This window comes from Phocoena phocoena, chromosome 14, assembly GCF_963924675.1.
Source record: "Phocoena phocoena chromosome 14, mPhoPho1.1, whole genome shotgun sequence".
Lineage (NCBI taxonomy): Eukaryota > Metazoa > Chordata > Mammalia > Artiodactyla > Phocoenidae > Phocoena > Phocoena phocoena.
The window spans coordinates 32,217,359-32,230,397 of record NC_089232.1 but is presented as its reverse complement, the minus strand read 5'-3'; positions in this window follow the sequence as shown (position 1 = coordinate 32,230,397).

Genomic DNA, 13,039 nt, shown 5'->3' with positions numbered 1-13,039 from the left:
CTTGCTTCATGCAGCTAAAATATTAGTTACAGGAGGCAAAAATAAATGACAAATACATTCAACAAACAGACAAGTATGTAAATAAATAGGATATTTGGTAGGATAGTATTGTTTACTATTAATTAATAGGATATAAAATGAGAAATGCTGGGCTTCCCAGGTGGCGCAGTGGTTGAGAGTCCGCCTGCCGATGCAGGGGACACGGGTTCGTGCCCCGGTCCGGGAAGATCCCACATGCCGCGGAGCAGCTGGGCGCATGAGTCATGGTCGCTGAGCCTGCGCGTCCAGAGCCTGTGCTCCGCAACGGGAGAGGCCACAACAGCTAGAGGCCCGCGTACCGCAATGAGAAATGCTAAGGGAAAACTACAGAGCAGGGTAAGAGGAATCAAGAATGCCAGGAGATACGAGGCAGTTTGTAATTTTTAATAAGGATAGGCATTGTTGAAGAGGTAACGTGAACAAAGACTGAAGGAGATAGTCAGCCATGCCAATATTTCTGGGAGAAAAGCATTATGGGCAAAGGAAAATTGCCAGTGCTAAGGCCTAAGGCAGAAGAGTGCCTGGCATATTAAAAGTACAGCAAGGACGTCAACGTGGCTGAAGCAGAACAAGCAGAATGGGGAATAGAAGGAGATGAAGGCAAAGAGGTAATGGGGAACCAGATCATGAAGAGCCTTGCAGGCCAGTGTTAGAATTTTATAAAATAGAGAGACGTTGCAGGAGTTTGAGGCAAGATAGGATACAATCTCACTAAGTAATAAATTAAACAAAAGATCTGCTAGACTTCTATGGAAACTTTATTGAGACACATTAAGGTAGACTGAATAAATGCAGATAAACCATGGTCATAAATTAGGAATTCAGGATTATAAGAAAGTCAGCTCTCCCTCAATCTATAGATTCAGTGCAATTCAAAACAAATTCCCAATAGGTCATGTGTATGCATGTGTGTGTGATACATGACAAGCTTAATTTAGCATGTGATGTACATCGAAGATCAAAGGGCCAGTTGTGAGACAATTCTCCAAGGGTCCTTGATGTTTCTATACATTTTGTAAGTAGAGGCACGGACGGCCCTTTTTTCTCAACTATTTTCGCACGGATGTTTGTATAGCAAACAGCCTGGGAAGGTAAAAATAGTTCTTTAGAGCAAAAAGCAGGCATGCTCACTGCCTACTATAAAAGATTCTAGTTCCCTAAGCTCAGAGTCCTCTCTATACTGCAACCCACTGTGTGTGCAAGCATCTATCTCGGTCCATATGCATCACCCCTATGGGACTTGTGGACAAGGGGCAAGCCCCCTGCCTCTTACTCAGGAGTTTCATGTCTAATATCATCATCCATGAAACCATGGTGGGCTAACTTTTTCGATTTCAAGTAGAGTAAAATCTTAAATGCTTCTTGAAAGGGCCAGGAAAACCAAGTTATTGATGCAGAACAACAAAATGAAAGAGCTTGATCTATCAAAATTATTATAAAGACATAGTAATCAAGACAATGTGATATAAGTACTGGGATATGCAAATACATCAATGCAACAAAATAGAAAGCCCACAAATCCACAGATCCACAGACAAATGAAATAACATGTAGGTTGCATTCCAGGTTTGTGGAAAAAAGATGAGGTTTTTTAAATAAGTGGCGTTAAAACAGTTAGATAGCCATATGGCATAAAAAGAAACAGAAAAATGAAACCACGACCCTACTTCACACTATATTAAAAAAATAAATTTCAAGCCTGATTATGAAAGGCAAAATAAAAAGCCTTAGAAGACTTTAGAATATAGAATAACTTTATGACTACTGAGCGAGGAAAGGATTTGCTACACTTTGAAGAAAAAAAGCCCTAGCTATAAAGTAAAATACCGAAATTTTCTCTACATTAAAAATAAGAGTGTCTGCTTGGGCTTTCCTGGTGGCACAGTGGTTGAGAGTCCGCCTGCTGATGCAGGGGACACGGGTTCGTGCCCCGGTCCGGGAAGATCCCACATGCCGCGGAGCAGCTGGGCGCATGAGTCATGGTCGCTGAGCCTGCGCGTCCAGAGCCTGTGCTCCGCAACGGGAGAGGCCACAACAGCTAGAGGCCCGCGTACCGCAAAAAAAAAAAAAAAAAAAAAAAGAGTGTCTGCTTATCCAAAGACACCAAAAATAGAGTGAGAAGGCAAGCCACAAATTAACAGAGATATTTGCAGCACATAAACTGGATAAAGGATTAGTATAAAATTATATAAAGAACTCCTACATATCAAAAAGAAAAAGATAAATAACTGATAGAAAACTGGACATGAATAGGTTTCTAATAGAAGAAGAATTAGAATGGCAAATCTAGATACAGATATCTTAACTTCCTTCATAAGAAGGAAAATGCAAACTTAACCATAATGAGAGACATTTCATGCCCACCTACTGGCAAGTGGAAAAGTCTAATATGAGGGGTTGCAGGGGACATAGAGTAAGAAGAACATAGCCAGGGCAAGAATGAATTAATACAACAGCTATGGAAAACAATTCAGCCTTGTCTAACAAGCTGATGATGTGACTATCCTATGACCCAACAATTCCACTCTTAGGTATATATCCTAGAGAAATTCTTGCTCATGGGAACCCAGAAACAGGCACAAGAATGTTCATAGTCGCAGCGTTTGGAACACCAAAAACAACTAGGAACAATCCAAATGTTTGCCAACGATAGAAGAGATAAATAAATCTGGATATGTTTATTTAGCAGCATACTAAACATTACAAAAATAAAAATTAATCACAGCCACACACAGCAACATGAATGACTCCAAAAAATAATGGTGAGTCCAAAAAGCAAGTTGCAGAGGAAACTATATCATATTTATATAAAGTTCAGAAGCAGGCAAAACTAAACAACACATATTTTAGAAATACATGCAAATGTGGTAAAACCATGAGTCAAAGCAAAGGAATGATAACACAAAACTTGGTATAACTGTACAGCCCCGAGAGGGAGAGAGGGTTCCTGGAGGGGCAAATGGATGACTTCCAAGGTGGTGGTAACACTCTCGCTCTCTTTCCAACTAGATTGAGGGGTGGAGAGTCCATGGGTGTGTGTTGTATCATTATTCTTTACAGTTTACATGTATTTTAAAACAGTCTTTTGCCCTTGCTCAATGCTTAATTACAGTTCTTTAAAGTTAAAAGCACAATAAGTAAGATAATGTTACTAAGACAGTAAGAGAGTAGAGCTATGTGGATGGAAAGAAACTGCTCTTTCATTCCAACATAAGACAGAGGCCTCTCATTTCTTGCTCAGCTCTGAGGCTGGTGATTCCAAACATTCAGCCTTTGACCCAAGTCCCCAGAAGAGTGGTGTAAGTGAAAATGACTGCATTCAGCACCAGAATGCCGAGAGGTCTGCAGAGAGAAGCCGCTGTTCCTGGGCTGTGCCAGTGCCAAGCCCTGCTCTCCACAAGACTCTAAATCACTGCTTGGAAGCCGGCTGTGCAGCTTCCCATTGGCAGTTTTATTTGGCCTTGTGGATAACCTGAGTAACTCACAACTAACCAAGGCTCGCCCTAGCACCTCGGTCCATCGGAGTCAGGAAGAAGTACAGACAGCACGAAGAGCTGGCTTGCAGGGTCACCCAAAGTTCTAGCGACTTCATAACCCCAAGAGGCACCAGAGAGGAGCAGACAATATCCTGTTACAAGCCTGACTCTTAGAGGGAAACGTTAACAAGAAATATTTTAGATAAGCTCTTGCCCATTCTTACATCTTTTTGGTGTCCTCCCAGTTGCTCTTCTGACATAACTACATGGTTTAAACCAAATCTTCAGTGGTTGAATCCTTCCAGAACATCCACTAATAAATTTTAAACTCAAGTCAATTTTTCCAAGGTATTTTCATATTGATAGACACCTATGTCTCTTAACTGAGTTTTACACTTCCCAAATATTCAAAAGTTAGAAATAACCAAACAAGAATATTGGGAAGTATGACTAAATTCAAGCGAAAGAGAAATTATTCCAAACTTTACATTTAAATCACTCCTCATCAGATATTCTGATTAGGTTGGATCTGTTTTAACCATGCTCTTTCCTAGTATTATCTTGATCCACAGGATCCAAATCAGAAAACAAAAGTCATAGCTCAGTTCCCTTAACTAAGATCATCATCAATAGCACGTCCTATTTGCAACTCTGTATTTATGCTGTTTTTTTAATTGATTGAATATTTATTTATTTACTTACTTGTTTAACACATCTCGTTAAGCACCTCCTATGTAACAGAGTTTTCCAGGAACTGGAGAAAAAGAAAGCAAAAAAGCAACTAAAGTGCCTCTGTTCATGAAGTTTACATTCCAGTGGTAGAAAAAAACAATAAGATAATAATAAATAGATACACAATATGAATAATGATAACTGTTAAGGAAGGAACAGAATAACATGAGGGAAGAAGGAGAACCACCAGTGGAAGGCTGAGGTTTGGAAGGGGTTGCTACTTTATATTAGACAGGCAAGTGTGTAATAAAGAACATGGCTGGCCTCTCCCCCAGATTCCTGGGAGGTAGTCTCTAAATCCTTGTAATTTCCCAGGTGAGAGAAATGTCTTTGTTATTCACAGTGGTCCCTTACACCACACCTGGTAGTTTATGCTAATGAGATGACTCTAGGTGGGAGCCCATCATGCCAGAAAGACCAACCATGTGATTAGAAGGTTGGGACTTTGAGCTTCATATCAGCCTGACCTCAGGGGAGGGAAGAAGGCTGGAGAGTGAGTCACATGGCCAATGATTCAGTCAATAGTGCTTACCTAATGAAGCCCCAATAAAAAATAGGACACCAAAGTTTGGGTGAGCTTCCCTGGTTGGCAACACTCCATATCAGTTTGTCAGGAGGGTGACGACCCTGACTCTACGGAGAGAGGGCAAAGGAAGCTTCATGATTGGGACCCTCCCAGACCTTGCCCTATGCATCTCTCTGTGGCTGGTCCTGATTTGTATCCCATCGCTGTAATAAAACTGAGTTCTGAGCCATTTTAGTGAATTATTGAACCTGAGAGGGTAGTGAGAACCCCTGAATTTGTAGCCAGCTGGTCAGAGGTGAGGGTGACCTGGACACTCGGGACCTTGTAGCTGGTTTCTGAAGTGAAGGCAGTTTTGCGGACATAATAATGTTTACAAATTTGATTATGTTTCTTCCTTTACTACAATATCTATTTTCTTTCTCTCTCTTTCTTTCCTTCTTTCTTCCTTCCTTCCTTTCTCTCTCTCTCCCTCCCTCCCTCCCTCCCTTCCTTTCTTCCTTCCTTCCTTTGCTTAATTGTATTGGTTGCAACATTTAGAGTAATGTAAAATATAAAGGTGATAGCAAACAGACTCAATTTATACCTCCATTTTATTCACCATTAAACAGCATGCCAACAATCAGTGTGTCAAAGATATAGTGGAGCATTTATTTTTGTCTAATTTATCTAGTACTTGTTGGATTGCCTTAACTCAGAAAAAGAGAAAGAAATTAATAATCTTTAAACTTTTATATTTAGAAAGTATTATTTTAAATGAAGTAGAAAGATAAAACCTTGGTCAGATAAGAAAATGCTTCTATGATTTCAGCATTATTATAAGGTCCGTTTTACAATATAAAATAAAACATTGAACTTAATCAGAAATGGGCTTCAGCTTCTAATGAATTGTTCTTACCTAATTGGAGTGTCCTGCTTTATAGCTAAGGTGCAAGTAATGGCTCCCCGGTCATATCTGAAAGTAAGACACTCAAAACCCATCTGCCAAGATCAGCAAAATTCCAGTCTATCTCCACAGGTCTTTTGCCCTGCTGCATCTCCACCATCCCAGGAGTGTACTAACGTCTAAAGAAGCCTCCTGGTTACTCTTGCTTCTGCATGGAACCAGAACCCAGACATGTCTCAGTGAGTCTGGAAGACTCCTCAGTAGCTACCAGAACTTGCTGAGTTACAGCTATCACTGCCCCAAACAGGAGGTCTGGTTCTAATGCTAAAACCTAGATGCTTGAAAGAAGTTCCCCTCCTAAGAGTTGTAATTGTCTGACATAGGGCTAAGGCTGAACCTCCTGCTTTAAAAAGGGCTCCTGGTACAGATTCCTGCCAAAGTTGCAATGGTTCATCCAGGTGACTTTTGTAACCAAGTGTGTATCATCTTAACAGTGGACTCTGCTCCAAACCAAAGAAGAAGCTCTAGAATTTGCCTATCAATTCACTTTTACAATACATCAATTCATTTAATATCATTTATTCATTCTTACTCTCCTTAAGTTTATTTTGCTATTCTTTTCGAGTTTATTGAGTTCATTACTTAATTTATCTTTATCATTCTTTTCATTGTTAAATAATACATTTACTAATTTCTTAATTTCTTCCTGTGTATAACTGACTCAACTTCATTCTTTCATTTTTTACATGTATTATTGACATTACTATTATTTAGTTAAATAGCCAATAATTTCATATTTTTATTTCTTCCATGACAAAAATATTGTAGGACAGTATTTTGAATTTCTCAGTGTTTTGACGCTATTTATTCTTTTATTATTAATTTATAATTTTATTCCATTTTGGTTAATAAATGTGGCCTGTGAAATTTCTACTAACTGGAATTTGTAGAGTTTTTTTTTTTTTTTTAGTGTTCCCTTATCATATCTGTTTAATGAAGCATAATACAATAATTTAAAATTTTACCATTTTGTATTTTTCAAAAGAAATAGCCAATGGCCCTTTCACAGGATGTGAGAAAAATGGAAACAAAGGAATATATATATATATATATATATATATATATATATCTGAAAGCATTTTTTTTTCTCTTGGTGTAGATATTTTTCTGGAGACTTAATAAGTAAGAAAATTATACCTTGCTTGTATTTACATAATTACTTTCTCATAGAATGTTACATTAATATATTAGGCTTAAGTAGTGGTACAGAGATTTTTTTTTTTTTTTTTTTTTTTGCGGAACGCAGGTCTCTCACTGTTGTGGCCTCTCCCGTTGCGGAGCACAGGCTCCGGACGCGCAGGCTCAGCGGCCATGGCTCACGGGCCCAGCCGCTCCGCGGCACGTGGGATCTTCCCGGACCGGGGCACGAACCCGTGTCCCCTGCATCGGCAGGCGGACTCTCAACCACTGCGCCACCAGGGAAGCCCTAGAGATTTTTAAAGCCTAGATTATCATCAATTTTTAAAAAACATCTCAGGGATATTTTTTTAAAATGTGTGTCAGCTCCAAGATTCAAAGCAGAGGTGGTCCAGCGTGTAAGACTCCGCGCTCCCAATGCAAGGGGCCCGGGTTCGATCCCTGGTCAGGGAACTAGATCCCGCATGCATACTGCAACTAAGGGTCCGCATGCCACAACTAAGAAGTCCGCATGCTGCAACGAAGATCCCACATGCCAAAATAAATAAATAAATAATTTAAAAAATAAAGTTACAGAGGTAGAACTTAATTCCTTCCCCTTGACTGTGCATTGATTCAGTGACTTGTTTCTAATAAATAAAGTGTGGAAAGGGAAAAGTAGTAAATTTACAATGGAGAAACTTGACAGACACCACTTTGTGATCAGGGTGAACATCACCAGTACTACGTCATGTTGATATCATGTACCCTCTGATATGATGTGCCCTTCACTTCTCTGGTATTCTTCCCCCAAATCTATAACCCCAGTATAATCATGAGAAAACATCAGATAAACCCAAACTAATGAGCATTTTACAAAACATCTGACAGTACTCTTCAAAAATGTCAAGGTCCTTGTATTAGTTTCTCAGAACTGCTCTAACAAATTGTCACACACCTAGTACCTTAAAATAGCAGATATTTACTCTATTATAATTTTGAGGCCAAAAGTCTGAATGTGTCAGCAGAGTTGTGCTCCTTCCAAAAGCTGTGGGAAGAATCTTTCTTTGCTTCTTCCAGCTTCTGGTGGCTCCTGGTGTTCCTTGTCTTGTGGCAGCCTAACTCCAATCTCTTCCCCATTTTCATATGGCTCTCTTCCTTACATGTCTCAAATCTTTCTCTCCTTTCTCTTATCAGGACACCAATCATTGGATTTAGGGTCCACCCTAAATGATCTTATCCTGAGATTCTTAACTTAAATCTGCAAAGACCTTATTTCCACCTTAGGTCACATTCACAGGTACCAGGGGTTAGGGCGTGGACAGATCTTTCTGGAAGACCCAATCCAACCTACTACCAGGAGACTGAGAAACTGTCACAGATGGAGGAGACCAAGGAGATGACTAGATGCCATGTGATGTCCTGGATTGGATCCTGGAGTGAAAAAGGGGGCATTAATGAAAAACACTGGGAAAGTCCAAATAAAATCTGTAGGTTAGTTAATAATACTGTGACAGTGTTAGTTTCTTAACATTATTCGACATTGTCTTAACATTAATTTCACAGCTTTAATCATTGTGCCATGGTTATGTAAGGTATACATTCTTACTAGAGGAAGCTAGGTGAAGGGTGTATAGGAACTCTTTGTACTGTCATTACAACTCATTTTTAAATCTAAAATTATTTCAAAATTAAAAGTTTTTTTAAGTGACCATATCGTACTATTTTATTAAAAGATAAAGACTCAGAGTTTGTTTAAAAATCCAGATTAGACAAGATAAAACTATTGATAAAACAAAGAATGCTGATACGTGAGAAATAAAGAAATTGACAAGGATGTGTAGGTACATTTAAAATAAATAATAAAGTAGGGTGGTGATATTATTACCCAAAAGTACAATTTATGGCAAAATCAGTAAATAAACTAATAGGAAGACATTTGCGATGATAAAACATGCAATCCGCATGGAAGACCTAATAGTCATGAACTTTATATACCAAATTACATAATCCAAAGTATATAAAACCAAAAAAGGAAAAAAAAAAGCCTGTTGGAATTGCTAAAAGAAAGTAGCAAAGCTACAAAACGGGGAGAAAGACCTTACCATACCCATCAGTTTTTGACAGATCAAATACACAAAAATAGAATATGAAAAAGTTCAATATTTAGATGTTTGCACCTACATGTAGAATCATGACATGAAAACTCACATAAGTATCTGCTCTCAATGGTTTAAATACCATAAACTGTGTTGCACTGCTGAAATTGTTTTGTTAAAAAGGCAAACAGGGCTTCCCTGGTGGCGCAGTGGTTGAGAGTCCGCCTGCCGATGCAGGGGACGCAGGTTCGTTCCCCCATCTGGGAAGATCCCACATGCCGCGGAGCGGCTGGGCCCGTGAGCCATGGCCGCTGAGCCTGCGCGTCGGAGCCTGTGCTCCGCAACAGGAGAGGCCACAACTGTGAGAGGCCCGCGTACCGCAAAAAAAAAAAAAAAAAAAAAAAAGGCAAACAATTCCTGATAGAGTTCTAAACAAAGAAAGCATTGTTTTCCCTCAATTTGCATGCATTCCTGAAAATTTTGGAGCCAACTAAAAATAAGTACAAAGTAAATATCACTATATGTAAAGCAGGGTAGTATCTAAACTTAGAAAACTGTAAAGACTCACAGAGGACACGTGACAAGACCTCATGGCACGTGCTGTAAAGTCAGCTGAATAAGATTAACAGAGCAACCCTCCCAGTGACTTCAGTGTGGGCCCCATACACACAATTAATTTTGACAACTAATATTCTCCTACAGTTTTCTTCAAATCTTTTACTTTGCTTGTTACGTGTTACCTGTGAAGAGTAAGGAGAGAGCCCCAAAACCGAGGCTTAGAATGTTTGAGATGTTCCAGCTGGGCACAAGGTTTTAGTCCAAAGTTAGCTGGGTCTTCTACTTAATAGGATTCTCTAGTTAGGGGACCACTGAAGCAATTGACACCCATTTTCTTATCATGCTTTACTTGGTTGGAACGAGTGTGGAAGCCCACTACACTCTGTATGCCCTTTACTCTTGAAAACCCTGAAGTTTTGCTCATGGAAACTGCCCTCCACTCCACCCTCTGCCATTCCGAATGCGGCAGTATTTGCACCTCTAACCAGAGGTGGCCTCAGTACTGGGAAAGTCCACTGTGTCAAATGCTTTCTTTCCCAGGCTTTGGTGGTGCTGCTGAAGTTAGCCTGGGCACTGGCGCCTTCCCTGCCTGGAATGGCAGTTCTCATTTCAAATCTGTTGTTGAAATGTCTTTCCCAGGCCATCTGAGTGAAATGGAAACTAGGGTTCTGGCGGCAGTCAGCTGCTCTGGGGCCGAGTCATTTGTACGTTGGAGATTTGAGGGCATCTAAGGGCCCCTCAAGCCCCCTTCTCCAGCCCTTTGTGGAGACTTTGCCCTTTGTCCCGTTAGTGAGCTGTTCCCACAATGTTTTCTTTCCCTTTCTTGAATCATGAGCTGCCTGGCACTTCCCTCAGTCTGGTGCTTTATCACAGTGTAGGTAACAAAAACTTGGCAGCTTCTGGCCTTTCGATGGCATCCTTCCATCCTTTCTACTGCTAAAACAAATTTTTACTCTATTTTGTGTTATTAGTTCAGTTCAAAAGGAATATGGAAGAGATGGGAGTTAATATACAGACTTTAAATGCCACCTTGGACCAGGGGCTGGAGAGGAAGCTGAGTTAATGTCAGACCCCACCAGGACCTTGTCAAGGGGCTTTGAGGGTCTAGCAAGTGGCCGGAGGCACTAGCACCTGTGACAGGGCTGTGGTGACTGGAGCTGAGGGATGGGAGAGACGATTGTTAAGCTGCTGATGTCTCTGTAGGTCTTGCCTGGCTTCAGGGGACAGTGGCCATACCAGCATTGACCTGGACAGACTGAAGCCACATAATGAGAGAGGCAGCCCTCACATGCATATTTTTACAAATGCAAAAATAAGAAAATTGAAAATCATCTTTCCGGGTTGATATGTATTAACAATATGCATTAAGAACTTTTATTCCAGAAATATGTGGATTTGTTCATCTATCACCTGTTTGATGAAGGTGTGTTTTTCTCCATCCAGGCTCTCATTTGGCCCCTTGGTGTGAGGTAGTTAGGGCAGGCAGCGTGATGCCCACGTGGAAACTGAGCCTTAGCAAGGTGAAGGATTCAATCAGAACCACGTAGCTAGTAAATGCTGAAGGACCAGGACTGGGTCTCCAGTTTGCATGTGAGTCCAGTTTTTTCTCTTGCACATTTATTCACATAATATCGTTCACTGAAAAAGCAAGCATGGGATATGGAAGAGAGAGCATTAATCTGCGTAAATATCAAAGCTCAGTCTTAGATGAATGCCAAGTCCTCTGTTTGTTCTCATTGTGAAGGGTATCAAATGGTAGAGCTTTGGGGTACAGAGTCCCAGTACCCCTCATACAAGCACGCACACACACACACACACACACACACATGTGCGTGGTACAGAGTTCATCTCTCTAAGATCAACATCCTCCCAGGGCCTTGTGAGCCCTTTAGGTAAACACACAAGGCAGTCAAATCAACAATGCTGTTTTTCATGCTTGAGCTCTGTAGATGGGCCCTCCCTCCACGGTTGTTCATCTCTTCAGTGGAAATTGCTAAGTAAACAGTGAGACTAGGCACGGCAACACCCCACTCCAAACTCACACACACCCCGAGATCAAAATTCTCAGCAATCTCTAAGAACTTGATGGGGAAGCAATACAGGGACAAGCCTTCCCACTTAGGTCCTTAGAAACTAGCTTCCTCCAACTCCCTACCTCATGCCCATCACAGCAGTGCAGGAACGTGGTCACACTTGTCTTAACCCATCTCCTATAATACCAATGTAGCAAATGGTGTGGGGTGCTGGATTGAGCAGAGCTCAATTCAAAAACTGGTCCTTAAGTAAGTTAATTAACTTCTCAGGGACCCAAGGAAAAAAAAAAACATGGGGTTAATAATGCCTACTGTAATAGTCAACTATTGCAAACAACCACAGAATGTCAGTAGGATTCAATAATAAGCATTTCTTTTTCACCCCTCTGTGTTCAGCTAGCTAGGGTGTCCTAGTTTGGGCTTGGCTGAACATCTCTGCTTCAAGTTATTAATCCCGCTGGCTCTGATCTGTTCCACGTGTCTCATTCTGGACACCTGGTGGAAGAGGCAGCACCACCCTGGGAGAAACGTTTCTCATGGTGAGGGCAAAAGTGCCACAGGGCATGGCCAACCAACCATATAAGCACATTGCAAACCCCTGTTTGCATCACAACTCCTGTCACCCCGTGGACCAAAGTAAGTCATGTGGCCAAGCTAAAAGTCAAGGAGGTACAGGAAAGGAATCTCCTTTTATACTTCCCATGTGAGAGGCTTTAAAAAGTGACACGGCAAAGAGCATGGACCAAGGGAACAGTGAAGAATTGGAGCTGAAAAAAATCTCCTCCTTCAGAGGGTTGCTGAAAAGATTAAATGTAATAATGCATGCAGAGGTGTTGATCCAGAATGTTGATGCATTTAATAACTATTTGTTTCACTTTATCACATATATTCCAGGCCCACCACTGTCATGCCATAGCTGAAATCTACCCAGGCTGTGATAGATTCCTGAAATATGGCCTCCATCAACTCCTTACCTCACTGTATAAGCATGTTTTCCCTGGCCACTGTATAAGCATGCTTTCCCTGGCATCAAAAAGTACAGTCTAATTCTCTTCCTTCAGATCTAAGTTGGCCTTAGTGACTTCCCTTGACCAACAGAGAGAAGCGGAAGTGACACTGTGAGACTGCCGACGATCGGACATAAGAAGGGTCCCTTGGTAATGCTCATTCTTAGGCCACTTCTTTTGGGAACTGATTCACCAAGCTGTAAGAAGGCCAAGTCACACGAGGAGGACACACGTATATGTTTCGGTTAAAAACTCCACCTGAGCTCCCAGATGACAGCCAGCACCAACCACCAGCCATGTGAGCAGGCCATCTTGGATTGACCCTTTGGATCACTGCAGCCCCTAACTGATATCTTGCTGCAACCATATGAGAGACCCCACATGAGAGGTGCCCAGCTGAGCCCCAGTTGACCCACAGAACCATGAGTAATAATAATAAATTATCATTTTAAGTCATGACATTTTGGGGTGATTTATTTTGTAGCAGTAGACAACCAGAATGCAAACCAA